General features: G+C 46.0%; 1 protein-coding gene and 1 long non-coding RNA gene across 5 annotated transcripts in view; one reads left to right on the top strand and one right to left on the bottom strand.

Annotated features, from left to right (window-relative positions):
• Positions 1 to 3,241: 3,241 nt before the first annotated feature.
• Positions 3,242 to 16,481, bottom strand: LOC103674202. Its single transcript, XR_571575.2, has 3 exons — positions 16,269 to 16,481; positions 4,309 to 4,462; positions 3,242 to 3,595 (listed from the first exon to the last, which is right to left on the bottom strand). It is a non-coding gene; the product is annotated as an uncharacterized LOC103674202 (long non-coding RNA).
• ABHD6 (abhydrolase domain containing 6, acylglycerol lipase) overlaps positions 15,297 to 21,625 on the top strand; it is a 59,167-nt gene continuing 52,838 nt past the window's right edge. The window contains exons 1-2 of one of the 4 annotated variants that reach the window (XM_040628632.1): positions 15,301 to 15,719; positions 15,836 to 16,013. The gene's annotated coding sequence lies outside the window, so the exon portion shown is untranslated. Of the gene's footprint in view, positions 15,720 to 15,750; positions 16,014 to 21,625 lie in introns of those variants that run through there. The other 3 variants (XM_040628633.1, XM_040628631.1, XM_008703083.2) reach the window with 3 other exon arrangements.

Here is a 21,625-nt window from a genome sequence, read left to right as displayed (position 1 = left end):
TCACACAGCAAATGCTAGCGATGGGTTGCCAGGGAGAGCAATTGCCAGTCTGCTGGAATGGGTCAGTAAAACGTCCTTGGACTTGAAGGACAAAGAGCCAGTGAAAGTCGCTGGAGAGATCCACGGTTCAGCCAGCTATGATCTTAATGTTTGTGAGACATGGATGATCCCAAGAAAGGAAAGTGTTTCAAGAATGGTAGGATTTCAACCCAAGTGAAATGAGCTCTAGAGATGTGGGCGTGGCGATGGGACGATCGGAAATGCAAAATCCAGTCAAGTCACAAGCCCTGGTGAGATTTGCAGACTTTGGCAAGGAAAATTCTTCTGGGAAGATGGTGGGTAATGAGAATAACTGGAAGCCAGCGTGGGGATCTCTGGGCCACCCCCTCTTGACGAGATGGGCGGGAACAGGGAAAAGCACGCATATATCACTAACATACATCCAGGCAGCATCCTGGCCAAAATCTCTGGCCAAGCACGCTCAGGCATCCTAAGGAGATAACCCCAAATAGCACATGGAAGGAAATAATGGTTTCCTGAGTGTCTGGTGAGATGCAGCTCCCTGGTGTTGGCAACAGGCCTCCTGAATCTCCGGGGGAAAGGGGATGATTGTCTTCCTTGGCAAATCGGCATCTCTCAACCGGAGGAAGATTTAGAATTGAGTGTGGTACATGCTTTTCGTGACTTTTAAGAAGGAATTTGTACATAGGCGCACTTTATGGATTAGTAACATTCGGGAGATTTTGGCCTATTTAGCCGACAATCTCGTGACTCCAACATCAACTGTGCAGTTAGGGGGATCGATTTAGATTTGTGACTTTATGTTGAAACCTTTCTAAATTCATGCACATGAATGTTCTGGAACATTTATAAGAATTTTGGGTTAACAGTGTTTCATAAGTTTAATTTATTAAAATTACTTAGTCTTTAGGGGTTCCTGGCTGGCTCAGTCAGTAGAACATGGGGCCCTTAATCTCAGGGTTGTGGGTTCAAGTCCCACATTGGGTGTAGACACTACTTAAAAATTTAAAAATCTTAAAAAAAAAAAAGAATTACCTAGTATTTTAAAAGGTGGCTTTTTTTATTAGTTCAAACAACTAAAGAAGTTTATAAGGAAATGGGGTATGTTAAATGTATAAAAGTAGTTTTAAGATGTTTGTAAATGGGTCTATAACCCCTTAAAAGTAATTATTTAAGTTTGCTGAAGGTAGGGTTGTTTAGCCTTACCAAATAAAAATAAAGAGCACTAAGGAAATTTGACTTTTTAAAAATATTCATTTCTTTATTTTAGAGATAGAACAAGCAGGCGGAGGGAGATAGAGAGTCTCAAGCAGACTCCCTGCAGAGCCCAATCTGGGGCTCAATCGCAGGACCCTGAGATCATGACCTGAGCCAAAATCAGGACTCAGACGCTTAATTGACTGCGCCACCCAGGCAACCCTAGGTAAATTTGACTTTTAGATCATTCAGATTTTTTTGTTTTTAAAGATTTTATTTATTTATTTGACAGAGATAGAGACAGCCAGCGAGAGAGGGGACACAAGCAGGGGGAGTGGGAGAGGAAGAAGCAGGCTCATAGCAGAGGAGCCTGATGTGGGACTCGATCCCAGAACGCCAGGATCACGCCCTGAGCCGAAGGCAGACGCTTAACCGCTGTGCCACCCAGGCACCCCTAGATCATTCAGATTTAATTGGGCATCCTGTCCTGTGTTTTATCTGGCAATCCCACCTGGATTTATAAAAAGAATAAAAACTTTTATAAGCTGCATTTAAAAGCGTGACATTTTCTAAGGCAATAACAATCCTGTCAGGGTCCTGGAATTGGGTTTAGTGCCCAGCATAAAAAATAAGCTACCCTGGGGACACCTGGCTGGCTCAGTTGGCAGAGCATGCGACTCTTGATCTCAGGGTTGTGGGTTCAAGCCCCATGACGGGTGTAGAGATGACTTAGAAATAAAATTGTAAAAAAAAAAAAAAAAGTTAACCTCCTACATTGGGAAAAACGCAAAACCCCTTTGTTAGAATTACTGCATGTTTATGAGAAAAATATTTTTTAAATACTAGAATGATACAAGTGAGCAAAAGATGTTTGGTCAGCTTGACGATGGAGTGGTGGCAGCAATCTCTAAAACATTCCGGAAGACTCTGAACTGAACCTAAGCTCCCTTGGATTCTGAACAGACATAGGAACATGGAACTGCCATTTGAAAACTCTGGCCAGATAGTCTGGACCTCAGAGGCATCAGCCAGTGGCCTAAAGCCATTTCAAGTACAGACACTCTATTGGGGCTACAGTTATATAAATTTGAACATTAAGTGTCACTTTTCCTCTTTTTCTTTTTAAAGCATATTTGTAAACTCAAAGCTGAGCAGAAGTGACTTGACTTTCTCAAGTTCGATACTGAGTTGACTGTGTTCCTTCCTTTACCACCTCATTGCTCCCCTCACCTCCCCTAAAGCAAAAGTGCACAACTTAGGTTATTTTTGCTTCAAAAGTTTGAAAGAAAAACTTCATGCCATGAATTTGTTTTCTTTTGCAAGACACCTGCTATCACCTTGTTCAAACGTAAAAGTTCCCTTACGGTTTGGAAACAGATTTCCATTTGTAATTTTGGAAAAAAAAAAAAGCTAACCTGGAGGTTGAGAATCGACTAATCTATTTTTGAATTTTTAACTTTGATCGTTTGAATATTAATTTGAAAAATAAAGTAAAGCTCTGTGTAGTGGTTTCTGTATATAGAAACTGCCCTTTAAAAAAAAAAATCACATAAACACTCTGAAGATATTGACCCCATTCTGTAGTTAGCATATTCACTGCAGGAAATTGGACTTAGAAAAAAAAAAAAGTACCTGGATTCCGGAAAGAAAATGCTAAGCCTCGAATTTAACTGAAGTCAGCTAGGTGCAGGGGCTTTGCTGAGTGTTTTCTGTTTCCTATCGCTCAGTACTCCCCTATGCTTCCTCCATTCTATGGATGAGCACACTGAGGTTTGCACCCAGGGATACACAGCTAGCCCGTCTCAGTCCCTGGGACTCCAAACCAGCCTTCTCGCCTGCCAAACCAGGCATAGCAAAACCTTAATAAGGAGCAAACACTCTAGGTGGGGGACAGAAAGGAGACCAAAGGAGACTTTGATTTTTTACTATTATACATTTGGGTATTGTTTGACTTTTTTCATTTGTTTGTGTTTACAAAAACACGTACTTGTTTAGTAATTAAAAAGATAGATGAAAGTACTAAAAAGCTTTTTATTTTTTAAAGCAGATTACACAATGCCCCTGCCAACGTGTTTTCTGTCTTTGTATGACTGAGCGCAGAGCAGCTTTCAACCGGCTTCAGGAGTCACTGATAACATGGAGGGTTACACTGCAGGCTCAAGGAAAGCAGAAAGCTCACACTCATCCATCCTGTGCTGGGAATTGGGGGTTTGAGACAGTTCCTTCCAGGAGCCTGGAGTCAGGAGCTGGGAAGGAAAGCCAGACACTGGCCTGACCCACACTGATCACTTTGAAGTATCCTTCCTTCTGCCACTTAGTGGCTACGGATGATGTTTCTTGGGGCATGTACTTCTAAACACTAGTCTGTAAGATGCTCCTAGAAAAAAGGATAAATATATGTTACTCTTTGGAGATTTATAAAGCACATTAGCGTATTAAATGCTCTGAAAAGTCCTGCAATAAAGAAAGCTACTTCAGTGTGTTGAAATAGGGTGTCCTGACTTTATTGTTCATAGAACCCTCTTCTTCCTATAAATCCTATCAATATCTTGAGCAACATCCACCTTGAGAAATACCATCCCAGTTGGACAGGGACAGTCAAGTCCCTCAAAGCCTCACTAAGCCCCCATGGAAAAGCTCCCTGAATCTCATATGAATGGGTAGAAATGAGGAGCAGGAGTTCAGACACAGGGTCCCAAACATCACAGGGAGCCACAGCCATCCACCATGGGCCCTGGTGGGACGGGAGTCAGTGGGGACAATACACTGGGACAAAGGATACCTCAGAACTGGAGAAAGCCACGATGGGGATTTCAGGGGGAGTGAAAGTGCACAGACTGGGGAGCAAAAAGAAAGTAGCAAAAGTAGCAAAAGGAAACAAAGGGCCTGTGGTGGGGGACAAGCCGCCTGACCCAAACAGGTGTTTCCAGTGACTAATGTCACTCTTTGTCTAGTAACAAATGAGCCATAGCAATAATCTTGTAATGTATGCAAATTGCTCTAGTTATCACAGTTCAGAACCAGCTTCGCTCACCCCAGTCACGAGGGGAGGTGCTTTATCTAAGGTTGCTTAATTGGGACCAACCTCACCTTCACGCGATGGTGTCCAGGTGATGAAGCAGGCTCTGGGTTTTGGACTCACACGGCATCTTCCACGCAGGGCTGTGCCTGGACCTCAAGCAGGTGGCATTCTGAAGGACTGGCCTTGGTGTGGCACTGCTCTGATTAGAACCCTTCAGAGGCCCTTCATTTGAGGTAAAGACCAAGCTCTTTAACCCCCTCTTCAAAGTAACATTGCTCCTTTCCCTTTTTCCTCCCCCACTGGCCTCCCCTCACATTGAGCAGCTTTTAGTGCCTACCTCAGGGCCTTTGCACAGCTGCTCCCTCCACCTGCAGTGCTCTTCCTTCTTCCCACCTCCAGGTCTCAGCTTAAATGTCACTTTCTCAGAAAAGCCTCGCTGCACACCCCAGCCCATCAGTGTCTTCCCTTTTATTCTCTTCCATGGGGCCTATGTCTTTTGCTATGGCATGTATCACAATGTATAATTATGTATGAGCTGTGTGTTATCTGATGTCTGTTCCCCACTAGACACCTCTGTGGGGACAGGGACACCTATGTGTGTCTGCACAGCCCAGGACAAGACCGGCATGTAGCAGGTGCTTGGTAAATCACTGTTGAAAGCATGCTATGGTGACTTGACTGACTCCAGAGCCCATCTTCTCAACCATCGTGTGAGGACACTGAGCCAGGGGAACTCAGGTCCCTGAATAACCAAGAGAATCAAGGTCACTGGGACAACAGAAATATAGCAACCACTTCCACACAGCATCCGCCTTTCAGGGAGCCCCGAGTGCTCGGTTCTCATAGAGCTCCCCGATCTCAGCAGCAGAGCAGGGAGCGGGCTTCTCTACGTCAGCACTACTGACATTTTGGTCTAGATAATTCTGTGTTGTAGGGGCTGCCCCATGCATTGCAGGATAGTTAGCAGCACTCTTGGCCCTCACCCACTGGAGGCTAGCAGCACTCCCCCTCGTCATGACAACTGAAAATACCTCCAGACATTGCCACACGTCTCCACGGGGATGGAGATCGCCCCCGTCCCGTTGAGAACGCTGCCGTGGAGGTAAAAGCATGTGCAATTCTACTTACTGGCTGTTCAACCTTGGGCAAGTCGCTAAAGCTCTCTGTGCTCATTTCCTCATCCTCAAAAATGGGGATGATAATAGCTCTTATATGCTAAAGCTGTGACCATTTTTGTGAGTTTATAAATCAAGGGCAGACTCAGCACAGTGGCCCTCAGGAAGTACTCAGTCGGATGATACTCTGCCTTCGGAATGAAAAGGGATCGTGAACTCCATTTTACAGGTAAGAAAATTGAGACTTAGAGATAATGATTTCAGGCCCCAGCCACTGACTATAAAGTGACTTTAAAGGCAGGAATTCAGGTTTTCAGGATTAATTCTCTTACCCAGCCCTTCCTTTACGGTACAAAAGGGCCCATTAACTCCAGACCTCACCTAACCAATTGCAAACTGAGCTACTGGTGTTGCAATTAATGGGTTTGGTCTGCCAGGGTGGGACTAGGAGGAGGCAAATGAGGCGCTGGCCTCAGGTGGGACATTTAAGGGGGTGACAAACGACTCACTAATCAAGATCAATAATATGTTATTGCAGTACTTCCAATAATTAATTAATCTTGAGTAATTAATCAAAATTAATGCAGAACATCCACAACGAACAAAGTATCACATCTTAAATGACCAACCAACCTCACTTTCAGGCTCCCGCCTCATTCACCTGACCCTAATCCTGCCCCTGGGATCTGCAGATCTGTGAAACCACTGTGAGCACACCTCCAGAGTGGAAAAGTCTGTTGGTTCCCAGCACGATGCGGGAGAAGAGAACGCCCTCTTCTGGCTGATAGTGAGCACTGCTCCTCTCCTGGGGAGCCTCGTTCACCTTTGTCCTGGGATAAAGCAGCATCTCAGTGCTGGAACCCTCTCTTCTAGCACCACAGTGCTTTTCACCTTGCCCTTCATGGGACACCTAGGTTAAAAGGCTGCAGGCAGGCCAAATGATGCCATTGCAGCCCCCCCTCACCCCACCCCTTCCCACGGGCCACTACACCGCGCTGTATCCATCGCCTTTCTCTGCTTACGAAGCATGCAAGCAAGCCCGGCACTTGTCCCTGCCTCTACGGGATTCTAAAGCGGCCTGTTAGTATACAGCTAGCCTTTCCAGGCCGACCATGAGAGGGCACGGTGGGGAGGCAGGACCAGGAGGTGGAAGGCTTCTCACAGCTGCTGACTGTTTGCCTAACTGCACTGTTTCTTCTTCTAAAGGTTCGGTAGTTTTTCATTTTTTTAAATTATGTTTTAATTTTTATTTTTAAATAATTTCAAATGTGTATAAAAGTTGTAAAAATAGTTTAGCAACTCATATATACCCTTCACCCAGCTTCACCGATGAACATTTAGGCACGTTTGCTTTTTCATTAGTTTTCATACATACAGATTTTTTTTTCCGCTGAACTGCTCAAGAGTAAGTTGGAGGCATTAGGATCCATTATCCCTAAATACTTCCAAGTGATTTCTCAAGGACAAGTAATTCGCCTATTTAACCACAGGACAATTATCAAAACCAGAAGGTTTAGCAATGATATAATATTATTACCTAATCTACAGACCTTATTCAAATTTTACCAATTACTCTAATAATGTTCTTTACAGCAGTTGTTTGGGTTGTGGGTTTTTTGTTTGTTTGTTTGTTTTTTTGTTTTCTGGTGCAGGATCCAATCCACACTTATGCATCGTCCTTAGTGGTCCTGTGTCCTCGACCCCCTCTAATCCGAGCAGTTCCTCAGTTCCTTTCATACCCTTGACAGTTTTGAAGTGTACAGGCTAGTTATTTTGCTGAATCTCCCTCAGTTTGGGTTTGTCTGGGACTTCCTCATGCTTCCATTTAGGTGATGCATTTTGAGTGGGAATACTACTTACGTGTTTCACAGAAGTTCTTAAATAAGCTTCTTCTGGTATTCACAGGGAAGCTGGGTGACTCAGACCCAGGAAGTAGATGATGATTTAAAAGCTCTTAATAACAGTTGCTAACATTTATTGAGTGCTTGCTGTTTGACACTCCCTTCTGTGTTTGTTGATTTGGGCATGATTCTCTCTTGTATGGGGTGCTTATGTTGGATCACAGTAATAAAACAATAAGAGCAGCTATGGGTATTGAGCTGTATTTGGCCCCATATTACGCATCTTCTTTTCACGGATGAGGTCAGAGAGGGAGTCACTTGCACCAGGTCTCACAGCTACCAAGAGGCACAGCGAGGGCCGTTTGACACTGGAGTATGAACACCTGGTTAGTCCCCCACACCATTTCTTCTCTGGCACTTAGCAGTGACAAAGCCCTGCCAGCATTCCAGCTCAGAACACTGAGAACAATCCATGTCCCACCCCTAGACTCCTAGCAAGCGGGGATGTGTTCTCCCCATAATCTGAACTTCCCTGCTTACCCCACATGTAAGGAGCGTGAGACCTTGGGAGAGACCCCATGCTGTAAGTTGGGGACCTCAGTAGGTTGTGTGGTGTACTCCAGGGGCAGATTTCCCTCCTGGGTCATCACTCATTGGACAACTATTTACAAATCCATTGAAAACTGTATCAGCCCCAGAGACAGGGTGAGGAGCGCAGCTTTAAGTGGGTGTCAATCCTTAACCAAAGAGTGACTGATGAATGAGTCTTGAGGCAAGAATCCCACTGTAGGATAAGATTTCCCCTCCATAGGCTGAGCCTGCTCCAAAGTCATCCCAGAACCAGATTTAGATGCAGGCCGATGTCACTCATAATACACCCTGGAGATCTGTTGGCACAAGGAGCTCCCAGCCTAGGACCGGGGATCATTTTGCATCGTGGGTGTTTTAGGAGATTTGTTACTCACTCATTTAACAGTTAACCTACTAAATGTGGAGAGAGATACAGCGATGGATACGGCAGCTCCTGCTCATGGAGACTCAAAAGTAGATCGTTAATTGGACTTGCCTTTGGTTTCAGTCACTTTTCCGGGCCTCTGAGCCTTCATTTGATATCCAATGGCCAGAAAACTGTTATGAAGATAAACGACCAATGTAAATCTTGGACTCAGACCTTCTTGAGCCCCATTGGCCACCATTTTTTCGGGACCATTATGACTTCTCTGACAGCAGAGTCAGCAAAGGCAACCAACCATCCCAGTCTGCCCGGAACTGAGTGGGGCTTTCATTGCAAAGACAAAGAAAGCAAACTGGGATGAACTGGTTATCCTAGTTTAGTTGGGAACAGGGGCAGCAGGAAGGGAATGGGTAAGTGGGCGAGAAAGAATAACAGTCAACACCTATTTTGTTTGAGAATTCAGTAATGGCTAGAACAAATTTGTGAAGTAAGGACTACATTACCCCTATTTTATACAGGCATAAACTGGGACCCAGAGAAAGTAAGCAACTTGTCAGCAATGTACACTTGGTAAATGGATGAGTCAGTCCTGCCAGGGAGCAGCAAATCCTGTGTTCCCAAGCATGACTCTGCACTGCCTCAGAGCCTCGTGTGTAAATGTGGTGCAGATAGAGTCTTTGAAACTAGAGTTGGGATGAATTCTCGGAGATTGGAAGCATTCTCCTCTGGAAGCGGTAGCTAGTGGAAGTTATGTTCCCACGGAGACCCACTCATCTGCAGTCAGGCTGCATTCACAGGTAGCCATAACAGTGGAGAGTTGCCATCACTCAAATGTAGTGGATTTCTTCAGAAAAAGGCCCTCCATGGCAATTTCCTGAGCTTCTGCCAATGCCCATCCTATCATTCAAGACTTCAATGCAGTCTCCATGGCAGCCTGCAAAATGTAAGTCTTGCACAAGTCCTAGGAGGTAGTTGTTGAGGACAGTGGTTCAGAGCACAGATCCAGGAAACCTGTCTCCACTCCATCACTTGCTGGCCACATGAGCTCAGGCAGGTTCCCTAACCTCAAGCCCAGTTTCTTGCCTGTGAAATGGTGGAAGTCATAACCTCCATACTCCAGAGCTGTTGTGAGGATGAAAACAAATGGTATAATGCATGAGAAGCGCAATTCCCAGTACAAAGGAGGCAGTGAAGAAATGTACACTACCTACTAATTAACATCTGCTCACCCTATGTCTTTAAATGACAACAATCCACTTGAGAACTGACACAAAGGAACAGGAGTCTATTCCCCACAACTGCCTTCTACCCCTAGTTTCGTCTGTCCCATTCCTCTACTCCCTCCCATTGTCCATCTTACTTCTGGCTCTTTGGCCTGTTCCCAGCCACTTGTGTCCCACTGGGAAAAGATGACCGAACTTGGTACCTCCTGTCCTGGCCCCACTGGGTACCCAGTACCTCTAGTCCCCAAAACCCCAACTAGGGTATCAGGACCACCGCCTGAAGGGGGACCAGACTATAATCCCTCCACCCAGACATGTAATCTCACTTCCCCACATGACCTCAGCAGCTCAGAGAAGAGACAAGATAAGAACAAAGAAAGAAGGGGCACCTGGGTGGCTCAGTCAGTTAAATGTCTGCCTTCGGCTCAGGTCGTGATTTCAGGGTCCTGGGTTTGAGCCCTGCATTGGGCTCCCTGCTCAGCAGGGAGTCTGCTTCTCCCTTTCCCTCTGCTCCTTTCCCCCAGCTTGTGCTCTCTCTCTCTCACTCTGTTCTCTCTCTCAAATAAATAAACAAAATTTTTTTAAAAAGAACAAAGAAGCATTATCTTTTTGATAAATCAGACGGATAAGGGGGCATCGTGATTTAGCTGGCATAATGTGATGCACACCATCTTTGAAAGTCTCATTCAAATGCTCATGTTGAAGTGGCACCCAGTGGGATGTCCCAAGAGGGGCACTGGGGACAGCTAAGAGGAGAGGTCTCAGCACAGTGTCATGAGTGATATGGATGTTGAAATGAGGACTGTGAGGACCTTGGGGGAAATGTGTGTTTTCTTAGCAAGAAGAACTATGCACTACATTCACACACACACACACACACACACACACACACACACACACATGCTGGTAACCTTCACCCACTGATTCCTGGTTCACACTGGGGTCTTCATAATCTCTGTTCCCTGACTGACCTTTGACTATTCAAAGACAAGTTTTTAGGCCCCTCTAAGAACTAAGAACGGGGCGAGCCCAGTAAATACTTGGTGTATGAGCAGCGGTGATGCCGATAGCTGATATTACGCACACTTCCTGGTGCCAGGTGAAGGGCTAATCTGTAAACACATTATTCAGCTTGATCTTGTCTGCAGCCCTACGAGGCTGGTCCCATCATCAGTTGCTCGTCATCACCTCCTACTTATAGATGAAGAAACTCAGGTTTGCATAGGCAGATAGCTAGTAAGTGGCAGAGCTGGGCCCAGCATCATCACCTGAGAGGTGTTCCAGTGACTCAGACACTTGGAGCTTGTGTTTGCTCATCTGGACTGCTGGCTGGGGTTCTTGCCAGCCCACCCATTAGTCCCTGTTTGGTACCTGTGTCCCCCGTGTCCTTGGGGTGCTAGGTCTCCCCTAAACTCAGTCAATGTGGTTTAGGTGAGGTAGGAAAGGATTTCTTATACAGGACATAAAAGCACTCAACACAGGGGATAATTTGACTAAATTAATGTTTGTCTAAAAGCACGAAAGACAGCGAAAAGATAAGCTACAAACTGGAAGCTTTTGGCTCCCATAGAACTAAAACCATTAGAACACAGACAATTAGATGGGAAAATGACACGAGCAGGTATTTCACAGACACAGAAACACGATGGCAAACAACTATATGAACAATTGCTCGAGCCCATTCATGATAGGCGTGAAGATTAAGATCACAATGAGATACCCTTTCATACCTACTAGATTAGAGGCAGTGTGATGGAAGCAAGTGTTGGGGAGACCCTGGAAATATTCTCCTATGTTGTCCTTCTAAAAGTTTAGTTTTGCCTCTTATATTAAAGTCCTTAATCTATCTTGAATTAATTTGGAGGGGGGTGGGTTGTTAAGTTCCATGTTTTTCTATATGAATAGTCAATTGTCCTAACACTTCGTACTGCATTGTCCCTCCTTTCCCCAGTGATCTGAAATACCACCTCCCTCGTAAACCATGTTTCCCTATGTGCATTGGTCTGTTTCTGTGATTTTTATTGTTTCATTAGTGTTTTTATCTGTCCCTACATGAATACACACTGTCCTAATAACTATACTTTTATAACAAATCTTGATATCTACTTTTTCGTCTTCACTAGGAATATTTTTACTTTTCTTGGACCTTTGCTCTTCCATATAAAATCTCATTTTTTCTAAAGATTTATTCATTTATTTTAGTGAGAGAGAGAGAGAGAGCAAGCAGTGGGGAGGGCAGAGGGAGAGAGACAATCCTGAAGCAGGCTCCCCCACTCAGCCCATGTCGAGCCCACTCAACATGGGCTCCATCCCAGGACCCTGAGATCATGACCTGAACCAAAAATCAATAGTCAGCCACTCAACCCACTGACCCAGTCAGGTGCCCCTTCCATATAAATCTTAGAATCAGTTCATCATCTTCCTTGAAAAGTCCTGTAGGGATTTTGATTGGAACCATTTTTTTATACCTTTTTTTTTTTTTTTTGAAGATTTTATTTCTTTGACAGAGAGAGAGCACCACCAGGGGGAGTGGGAGAGGGAGAAGCCGACTCCCTGCTGAGCAGGGAGCCCCAGGCGGGGCTCAATCCCAGGACCCTGGGATCAGGACTGGAGCCGAAGGCAGAGGCTTAACCCACTGAGCCACCCAGGCACCCCTCATTGTTGATTCTGAAGGCAGCATTTCTAATTTTTCATTATTGAGAATATTTGATGCAGGTTTCTGGTAGCTGCCTTTTAACTGATTAAGGAAGTTCTCTTCCTAGTTTCCTGTGAGTTATTACAATGAGGGACTGTTGAATTTTAAAATTTTGCAACCATTGAGATGACCTTATAGTTCTCCTTTAATATGTTGATGTCGTTAACAAGAATATATTTCCTAATGTTAAACTAGCATGGCATTCCTGGGATGAACCTGTCTTGGGAATGATGCATCATCTTTTTTATGTGTTGCTGGACTCAATGTACTAATATTTTATTTAAGATTTTTACTTCCATGTTTCTGAGCGATTTAGGAGTAATACTGATCTGATCTTGCTTGTTATGGAATTTAGACTGACATCATAGAGTGAGTTGGGATGTGCTCTCTCTTTTTCTATTTTCCAGAGGGCTTATGAGAGAGTAGTATGATCTATTCCTTGAGAGTTTAGACTTCCTTCTAGAACCATCAGGCTTAATGTTTTCCTCTGACTAAAAATTTTAACAATTTCTCTAATAATGATAAAATTTACGTTTTCTGTAGTTGACATCTGATATAATTTTCTGGCAAATCAAACTTGTTATCATTATGTAGTGATCCTCTCCATCCTTAGTGATTTTTGTGGGTCTGCTATCTAATATTAATATAGCTACACCAGCTCCCTTTTGGATACTATTTTTGAGGTATATCATTTTCTACATTTTTACTTTTAACTTTCCCAAATTCCTATGTTTTAGGAATACCTCTTGAGACAGTGCCTCTTGGACTCCTTTAACATCCAATCTGATAATTTCTGACTTTTAACTGATGAGTTTAGTTAAATTACTGTGATTATTAGTAGATCTGGACTTATTTTTTTTTACTCTCTTTTTTAGGGGGAGGAGACTCACTTTTTCTACATGTCTTTGAGTTGATTAGCATTTGGGTTTTTTTTTTTATTGACTTATGTCATTTCCCCCCTTCTACTGGTTTGAAAGATATCCATGTTATTCGTATTACTTTGATGAATACCATTGACATTGTGCCTTGCATAATTAACAAAGGCAAAGTTAATATCTGAATTCCCTTCCCACCCCAAATGCAAAGGCATTGGAATTCTTTAATTTTGACCACCTCGTTCCTAATTTATTGCTGTCCCCTATTTTTGTTCTGACCTTGTTTAAACCTATGAATTATGATTATTCTTGTCATCGTTATTGTTTTGTACTGACAGTTTTGTTTTGATTCACTCTCTTTGCCAATTTCTTCACTCATCATTCCTCCTTTCACTGCAGTTCTTAATTGGGTTGTTTTTCTTCTTTCTGAGGTATATCTTAGAAGTTCAGTTAGTCAAATTTTCCAGTTGTAAATTCACTTTATCCGTATGTCACTCTCATTCCTGAAAGGCTGGGGATCCAATTTTCAGGTCTTTGGAGATATTCTTCAACATCTTTTAGCTTCCTATATTGCCTTTCAGAAATTTGCTGGCAATCTAATTCCTTCCTTTGGGAATAATCTTTTTTTTTTTTTTTAATCTCTAGCTGTTTTTAAGATATTTTCTTTGTTTTTAGTATTCTGCAGTTTCACTACAATATTTCTTGGTGTGGATTTCCTCTTATTTTTCCTGCTTAGGATATATTATGCTTCCTAAATCTGCAGAATTATGTCTTTTTTCTGCTGTGGAAATTCTCACCCATTACTACCTCAAATATGGCCTCTCCTTTCTTCTCTCCATCTTTGATGCTGCTTGAATGAATTTTAGATCTTCTCAGTCTATTCTGCATTATTTGTAAGATCTTTCATATTTTTCACGTCATATCACTCTTTGTTGCATTCTGATTAATTTCTTCAGATAGGTCTTCCGAAGCACCCTATTAGGTTAATTATGATCTATGAGAATCCTGAGCAACTTGCTCTTTGATGAGTACATTGTCCCTAAGCTCCGAGAACAATTTGATGGGGGGAAAAAAAAGAACAAGTCAATGAAGCACATCGAATGCAACTCTTGTAATCTGAATGATGAAGTAACCAACACCGTAGAGAGAGATGCTCCAGTCCGAGCCAGGGAGATTGTCCTTAACTCTGGATGGATTCCCACAGCCCTGACAGAGGCTGGTTTTACAAGGTAGCTTCAAAGATGTTCCTTTGCCACATCTCTGAGGCTTCTTATCCATGACCCATTCTTAAGATTCAGAACCCGCCTAACTGAACCAGGTTCTGCCAGTCTGGAGGGTTTGGCAGGCAGGAAGCTGCCTTTGGGGTGGATTTAAATACCAAGAGAGTCCTATTGGGCATTGGCCCCACGTAGGTCTAGAGTAAGAGGCAGAAAAAGAAGCCATGGATTTGGGGTAGCAGAAGACATCAAGCCCCAACACTCCACCCCACATATAGTGCTCAACACACAGCAAGTGCTCAGTAAATATTAAATAAATGAATAAACACTTTGATGGAAGAAGTCCATAGAGCAGTGTGGGCCCAAAGGGGACTTAAGGAAGGTTTCCTGGAGGAAGTGACATTTAAATTTAGGCATGGAAAAGAGGAAGTAGCCTGGCCAAGCAGAAAAGGAAGAGTTCGTGGTGGAGGGAACAGCCCATGCAAAGGCCAAAGTGGTAGAATTCAGCCTGCCTGCCCTGAATACTAGATGAGGCTGGAGTGGGAAACTGAGGCCAGATGCTCAAAAATCCAGGCTTTGTGGCAGATAAGCTAGTCAGACAACACTGAATTTCATGGGTGATAACTTTTATGCTCCACTCCTTATTTTTTTGCCTGATGAGGTTTAACTGTCCTTAAAAAGAAGAAATGATCATACTGGGAATTTAACCAGTGGTGGCTGAAAGCCTTTCAAGACTGCCATTTTGCCCCCCGGAGCTTTGGAGCCAGGTGCTGGGTCTAAATTCCCAATTTTGTCCTTACAGGCTGAACCCATGGGCAAGCTCCTCACCTTTCTTCTGAGAAAGGAAACCAATCACAATGCCCTCCTCACAGGATTAAAAGAGACAACATGTGTACGACAGCGTTGCTAAGCTTGCCCGTGAACCTGTGCCTGTCCCTCTGAGCTCTTTGAGAGCAGAGATCCAGCCAGAGTCACTTTGCGACGCGTGCCCAGCAGCACCAAGCACATAGTAGGTGCTTAGTAAACAATGAGCCAATGCCTCGAGGAACTCTGGCAGCGCCTGGTGGAACTGTGGCTCCTTGGGTCCCCACCCCTTCCCCTCGCCCCGAGAGCTCTTTAGGGGCGGGGCGGAGCGGGGCGGGGCGGCCGGTTCTGCCCTCCGCACTTGGCGCTGCGCGCGAACGGAGGAGACGCGGGCATTCTGCCCTGGGCTCTTGAATTCTTGGAGACAGGTTGCTGAGATAGGGTTGTGCGACACCCTAACTTGCCCCTCCGGGTTTAACGCTCTGAGCGGCGGAGCTGAGGGGCGGAGGGTGCCCGTGCGGGATCGGCCGTAGACCGGACTAGTCAGCCGCGGAGCCGCGCGAGCGGCCGGCGCGGGTGGAGCCGGCTTTTCTGTCGGCAGACGCAGACCGGCGCGCTGCGCCTTTAAAGGCGTCCAGCCTAGCCGGGCGCCGGGAACTGAGCGGCGCGGGCACGAGCGCTGCCGCCGGACGCGAGCGGGGCCGGGGGCCGAGGACCTGCGTCCGGATCCCGCGGCGCGACCCAGGCGCCTGAGGTCAGACGGAGTGAGCGCCGGCGGGGCGGGGCGGACCGGGCGGGGATGCGCACCTGAGAGGGGGGTGTCCGGGTTCTTTCCCTTATGGCCCCGTGACCTACCCTCCACTTCTCCAGTCAGGGCTGCCTGGCCTCCCCGCAAGCGGCACTCGGGGCGAAATGGGGGACCTGCACCTCTCTTTCTACTCGGTTCGCTCGCTCCGGCATGGCATCAACCCTTGGACGGGTTTGACATTCCCGAGTCCCAGGTGCCCTCATTCCCCGGGCTGCCTACCGCCCTAAGCCCAGGGACAAGGTGAGGATGCGTCGGGAACCTGCACCCTCTTCCTACTCCGCTTCCCACCGCTGGCTCCGGCACCAGCCCCTGTGCACCCTTCCTGGTGCCTGGATGGTTTGGAGGCTCCTGCAGCCCTGTCCTAACCACTTCCTGAGGAAGGGCTGCAGCTCGACCTCCCAGCTAATGGGACCTACCCCAGTCCCGCCCCCAGCTATCTGCGCCCCTCGGGACCTCCCCCGGCCAACACCTACCCCCAGCAGCCTTTTAGCTCACCTTTCCTCAGTCTGTCCCAGTTCCCTCGGCCTCATGCCCTCTCCTCCCGGCAACCCTTGAGTTAGGATGCTGGTCCAACCACCCCGACAGCTCGGTGCTGCCCTACAACCCCCAGCATACCCCGCCCACACATTCGCTGCCTTCCTGGCAGCCTTGGAAATTGGGATTGTGTAACGCTGGCTGGAGGGCAGAGCACATGCAAGATTTGCGCCCCTGTACCCGCATTCGAGTGGAGGAGGCCAAGTTGACAGAGTGAATGAAATAGGGAAGGAGGAAGAGATTGCAGGAGGGTCTAGAGGCTGTGCTATCTGGGATATGTACGTGGAGCCCTTCTTATGCCTCAGAGTCTGGTTGATTAAGAAGAGGTCCCAACTTGGACTGGAGGCCAGCATTTGCCTCACCTATCCCTCATGGCTAGTCTACCTGGTTGGGAGCTAAGAAGAGTTTATTATAAGTAATAGCTGACATAGAGTAAACAAGTACTGGCTGCCAGATCCTGTCCTAGCACCTTTAGAAGATTATCTGCTTCACTTCTCCCAACAGCTCTATGCATGAGGTAGGTACCAATGTGATGCCTGTTTCTCAGAGGAAGAATGTGTCCCCTTCCCAGGAAACACAGGGAATCTGACCTCAAAGCCCCCATTCTGAACCACTAGACTTAATATTTACCCAATTGTAACTAATAAATTCTTAACATTTTTATAATCTAGGAAGTTAGAAATAAGAGAAATTGATAGCCTATGTTCTTAGCACCAATTTTTCTAAAAGTAGGTTCTCAGACCAAAGGGAGGTCCTGGGTGTCGTCCTCAAGGAGACTGATGCCCAGAGAGAAGGGATGTACTGGAGGCCACCCAGCTAAGAAGTACCAGGGCTGGGATGCTAAACATGTCCTGGGATGGTCAGTCATTACTTCCTGAGCTCCCATTCTGCCCCAGCCCATCAGTCTAGGCCCCTGGAGATTCTCTTCCCTCCCCTATTTGCATCCTGATCTCCCCCTTCCCCCTCTGCTTCCTTTGCTATAACCCAGGCAAATGAGGTGCTCCCTTTGCTTAGGCTGTCCCCTCCTTTAGAAATGCCCTCCCTGGAATCTCTGATGTCTCAATCGTACCTACCCCTTAGCTCCAGCTCAGTGGTCCCAGGAATGCACCTCTGATTCCTCCCCTGCGCCCAACCGAAAGCGATTCCTTTCTCCCCTGGGATCTTGTAACTGGGATCCTTTCCTTCCACCCCCGTGATGGCATTTGGAAAGTTCTATCTACATGTGTCTGCCTATGTTTTCTGTGCTGGCAGGATCAGAAGCACTCCCCAAGACCCCTCTAACCATTTGCCTGGTGAAGCCCCAGGACAGAGAGGGAGAGAGAGAAAGAGAGAGAGAGAGAGAGAGAGGGGTCCTTTGGGGGTATGGTGTGGTTTCTGAAGTAAGAATAGGCTCAGAATTTCTGAATCCCGCAACACCAGACTCCCTTCATTGAGCTACGGCCTGATCGTGGGATAATGGCTCAGCATGGTACCCAACGTTTTAATTACATGTGTGTTTTTTCTCATAACCCAGAGGATTCCCACCAGAAAATCAGAGAGACTTGGGTCTAATCCTAGTGCTACCACTGCTAGCTGTGTGGCCATGGGCTTATTACCTAACCTGTCTGAGCCTTAACTTCTGGTAATGGCACCTGCTTCAGAAGGCAGTGATAAGATTTAGATAAAATAGCACCCAGGGCCCAGGATGTGGTAAGCACTCAGTAAGCACCAGCTATTATGAAGGGTAAGTGTTGACCCCCACTTTGAATTACTGGAGACCTATTAAATCATCACTAAATGACTCACACTGACTCTGCTTAGAGGTGGGCCAGAGGAGTCCCAGCCAAGGAGAGAAAAGCATTTTTTAAAAAAGATTTTAAGTAATCTCTACACCCATCATGGGGTTTGAACCCACAAGTCACACACTCCACCAGCTGAGTGAGCTAGGTGCCCTGAGGTAAGCATTTTGTGTGTGTGCTCAGAAAGGTCTGTGCTGCTTTCTTCGCCTCTAAACCATCCATTGCCTTGGCAAAAAGAATCGCCTTTCTGTTTTTTAGCTCTAAAAATCTATGAACTTTGAGTTCTGTGAGGCTCCACACACCTAGAATGAGTGTGTGAATGCAGTTCATGCAATTGTAAGTAATTGTGAAGCTTAGTGATATGAGAAAAAGAAAGCTTGTTCTTAGAAGTAACCTTGGTTTGCACTGTGTGTTGGTTCAGGTTTATCTTGGGGGCAAGAGGTTTGACTCAAAGGTTTACTTTGGATTTGGAGGGAAGGAAAGCTGGGGTGAGTGTTTTTCCCTAGGACACTAGTAAGTGGCTCAGAGTAGAAATCAACTTCCCTGTGTTATATTCTTTACCAACTCCTGGTTATTTTGGTGATGAGATCCCTTTTTACAGTGATGAGTGTTCAAAAGTAAAGGGCCAGGAATGCTCAAAGCTAAGTGTTTGGAAAATCCGGGGAAGCCAGCTCTGCAGGTTGAAAAAAAAAATGTTTTAAAATGAATCCTAATTTGATTATTAGGGTAAGTTAGGATCCCGTTTGATAATTTCAAGACTGTTGAGTTTAGATATTCTAAGGCATACATTTTTGTAAACTTGTATGGTTCCGTGGCATTTAGCAGGCTGTGGGACTTTGTTTCTGTGACCCTGCAGGACCACAAATATTTTTCATTCTATCAATATGGTGGCTATCAAATTCAAATGAAATAAAATTTAAAATTCTTAAGTCACACTGGCCATATTTCAAGTGGTCGATAGCCATGTGTAGACAGTGGCTACTGTATTAAGGAGAGCAGAGAGAGAACATTTCCATCTTCCCAGAAAGATTTATGGGAAGGCACTGTTTAGATCAGTAAGGCCATGGACAAACTGCATGACTACCGGGTTAAGTTCCATTCTTTCTAGCAAGTCATCTGCAGGCCAAAAAATGGAGTGTGTGGAGGATGTTTCGTTGTCAAGAATGAGGATGTTACTTAAATCCCCTTAACCTCATTTTGGTTTTCTGGTTCACTGGCTTTTAACAAACTGCCAGGTTCAAAGGATGGGGGAGATGGAAGCAAATGGCATGTTTTCCGGTAGTGCTTCTCCATCCTGGCTGCATGTTAGAATGTTAGAACCGCCTCGGGAATTTTTTAAAAATACCCATGTCCAGCCTCTTCCCCAAGCCCAGTGAATCTGAATCTCAGGGGCGTGGGGGGTGTCCCGGAATCTACATTTTTAAAACACTCCCTGGGAGATTCTGTGCAGCCAGGGTTGAGAACAACTGCCTTTAAGACTGTGAACTTAGGGGAAAAAAAATCCCTGAGGACTGGAAGATGTCCTTTTAAGGCAGATACGGTGAGTGGCTAAGAATGTTCCTCATTGATTTACTGCAGCCGTAAATCCAGGGCTAGAGTCAAGTGGGCTCACTTCCTCCAGAAGAGCTCCCAACTGAGGGCAGCTTTGCTCCCCCCACCCCACCCCCAGGTGCATTTGGCAACATCTAGAGACATTTTTGCTTGTCACAACTTAGGGGTGGCATGGAGTGGGTAGAGGCCCCCCGGATGCAGCTAACTATCCTACAATGGATAGGACAGACCCCCACAACAAAGAACTAGCCAGCCCAGAGTGTCCCTTGTGTCACAGTTGAGAAACCCTAGATCTGGATGCAATTTTTGCAAACCCAAGTCCTCTCTGACCTTGGATGTAGTTGTCTCTTCAAAGAAGATCAAGGTACGCTCCTAAACTGGGCCCTCAGAAACCCTCTTGGTCATCTTCCAGGCTTTCCAAACCCAGAAGCTACGGAGGGGGTCGCTGCCTGTGTTTGGACGTGTTTGGGGCTGCACCAAGGAAACTGCTGATTCAGGGGGACAGGGCAGCCTGCAAACTGTGTGGGCAGAGGTTCTCAACACTGCTGCAGGTTGTGATCGTATTCTTTTTGTTAAGTAATTATCTCAAGTAACAGCAGCCTTTGGCTTAGGCTGCTTTCCAGAGGCTGTGGCTCTGTGGCTGTTGGTGTTGGGTATTTGCCTTATACTCAGAACAAGATTCAAGCCTTTTATGTGATGAAATTTGGGAATGGAGCTAGGAGCCAGACTCTGGGAGTATAAAGATAGCAACACCGACATGCCCGCAGACTCAAGCCTCTGAGAGCCTGGGGCATGGTGGCACTGCAGGGGAGGGGTGATGGAGGTGTGGCAGGGCCCCTTCCCTGGCCCTGCGAGGGCCCGTGAGATCTTCACAGCTGTCCAGAGTGAGCACTTGGTATCCACCAGTCACTGCTTTGAGCTGTCTCCATGCACCCTCTCATTCTATCCTTTTACTGAAGCCCTAAGAGGTGAAGTGACTTTGCCAAGGTCACATAGTGGGTCGTAGCAGAGCAGAGATTTGAACCCAGGTTATAGATCTGCAAAATTGAATCCTCAGAGAAGCATTTACAGACTGGGGCTGGGCTTCATGGCCAAGACTTGTGGAATGAGCTGGAGCGCACCAGGCAGGAGGGAGAAAAGGCATGCCAGGGAGAGTACCATGTGTGCCAAAGGCTTGGAGGTGTGAAAGAGTATGACATATCAGGGATTGTGGCTCATTCAAGGAAAGAGGTGAGCAAGGGGTGATAGAAGAGGATAATCCCCAAATATAAAAACCGTGTGGCCCCAGCGAGCCACTGGTGGACTGGAGGCAGAGAAGAGCTGTGTGACCTTGGACAGCTTGCTTAACTTCTCTGGGTCCCAACTGCCGATCTGGAGATAGCCTCTAAAACTCAGCGCTCTGATGAAGAATGTTCGTTTTGTTGGAGACCATCGTGAACAAAGCGAAGGAATGGCCTGCGGTGGCACTAGTGAGCAGCCCTGTTGATTCGTGACCTCACCTCCTCGCTTATCATTTGGTATTGATTGACTAAGCGCCCTCCAAGGGCAAGACACCGTGTGTCCTGAAGTGCTGTGGCAGACGCAGAGATGTAGTAAGACTTGTTGTAGAGACTTGCAGCCCAGTGAAGGGTACAGCTGGTGTTCTCATGGGTCCCATGCTTAAAGGCACAAATCACCAATGCCACGAGAGAGAAGCATTCCTACAAACTATCGAGGCTTACTTGTTCCTAACGACTGATGGGGCTGAGGGAAGGTACACTGAAGGAGATAGCTCCTAGCTCTGCTAGAAAGACTTATAAAGAAGATAGGGGGAGATCAAGAGTATCTTCCAGGGAGAGAGAGTGGGGGAAATGGAGAGAAATAAAAAGGCAATTCAGGTACAGTCCCTAGAGGGTCAGCCTATCAGCATCTCTGGTATCTGGTTCCCTACAGTTTCCAGGTCACAGAGGGGAACAGAAGTCATCATCGCAGGAAGATATTCAGTAATGG

Source organism: Ursus maritimus, unplaced genomic scaffold, assembly GCF_017311325.1.
Source record: "Ursus maritimus isolate PB19 unplaced genomic scaffold, ASM1731132v1 scaffold_14, whole genome shotgun sequence".
Lineage (NCBI taxonomy): Eukaryota > Metazoa > Chordata > Mammalia > Carnivora > Ursidae > Ursus > Ursus maritimus.
The sequence above is the reverse complement of the archived record's forward strand: the minus strand, read 5'-3'. Positions and strand labels throughout refer to the sequence as shown.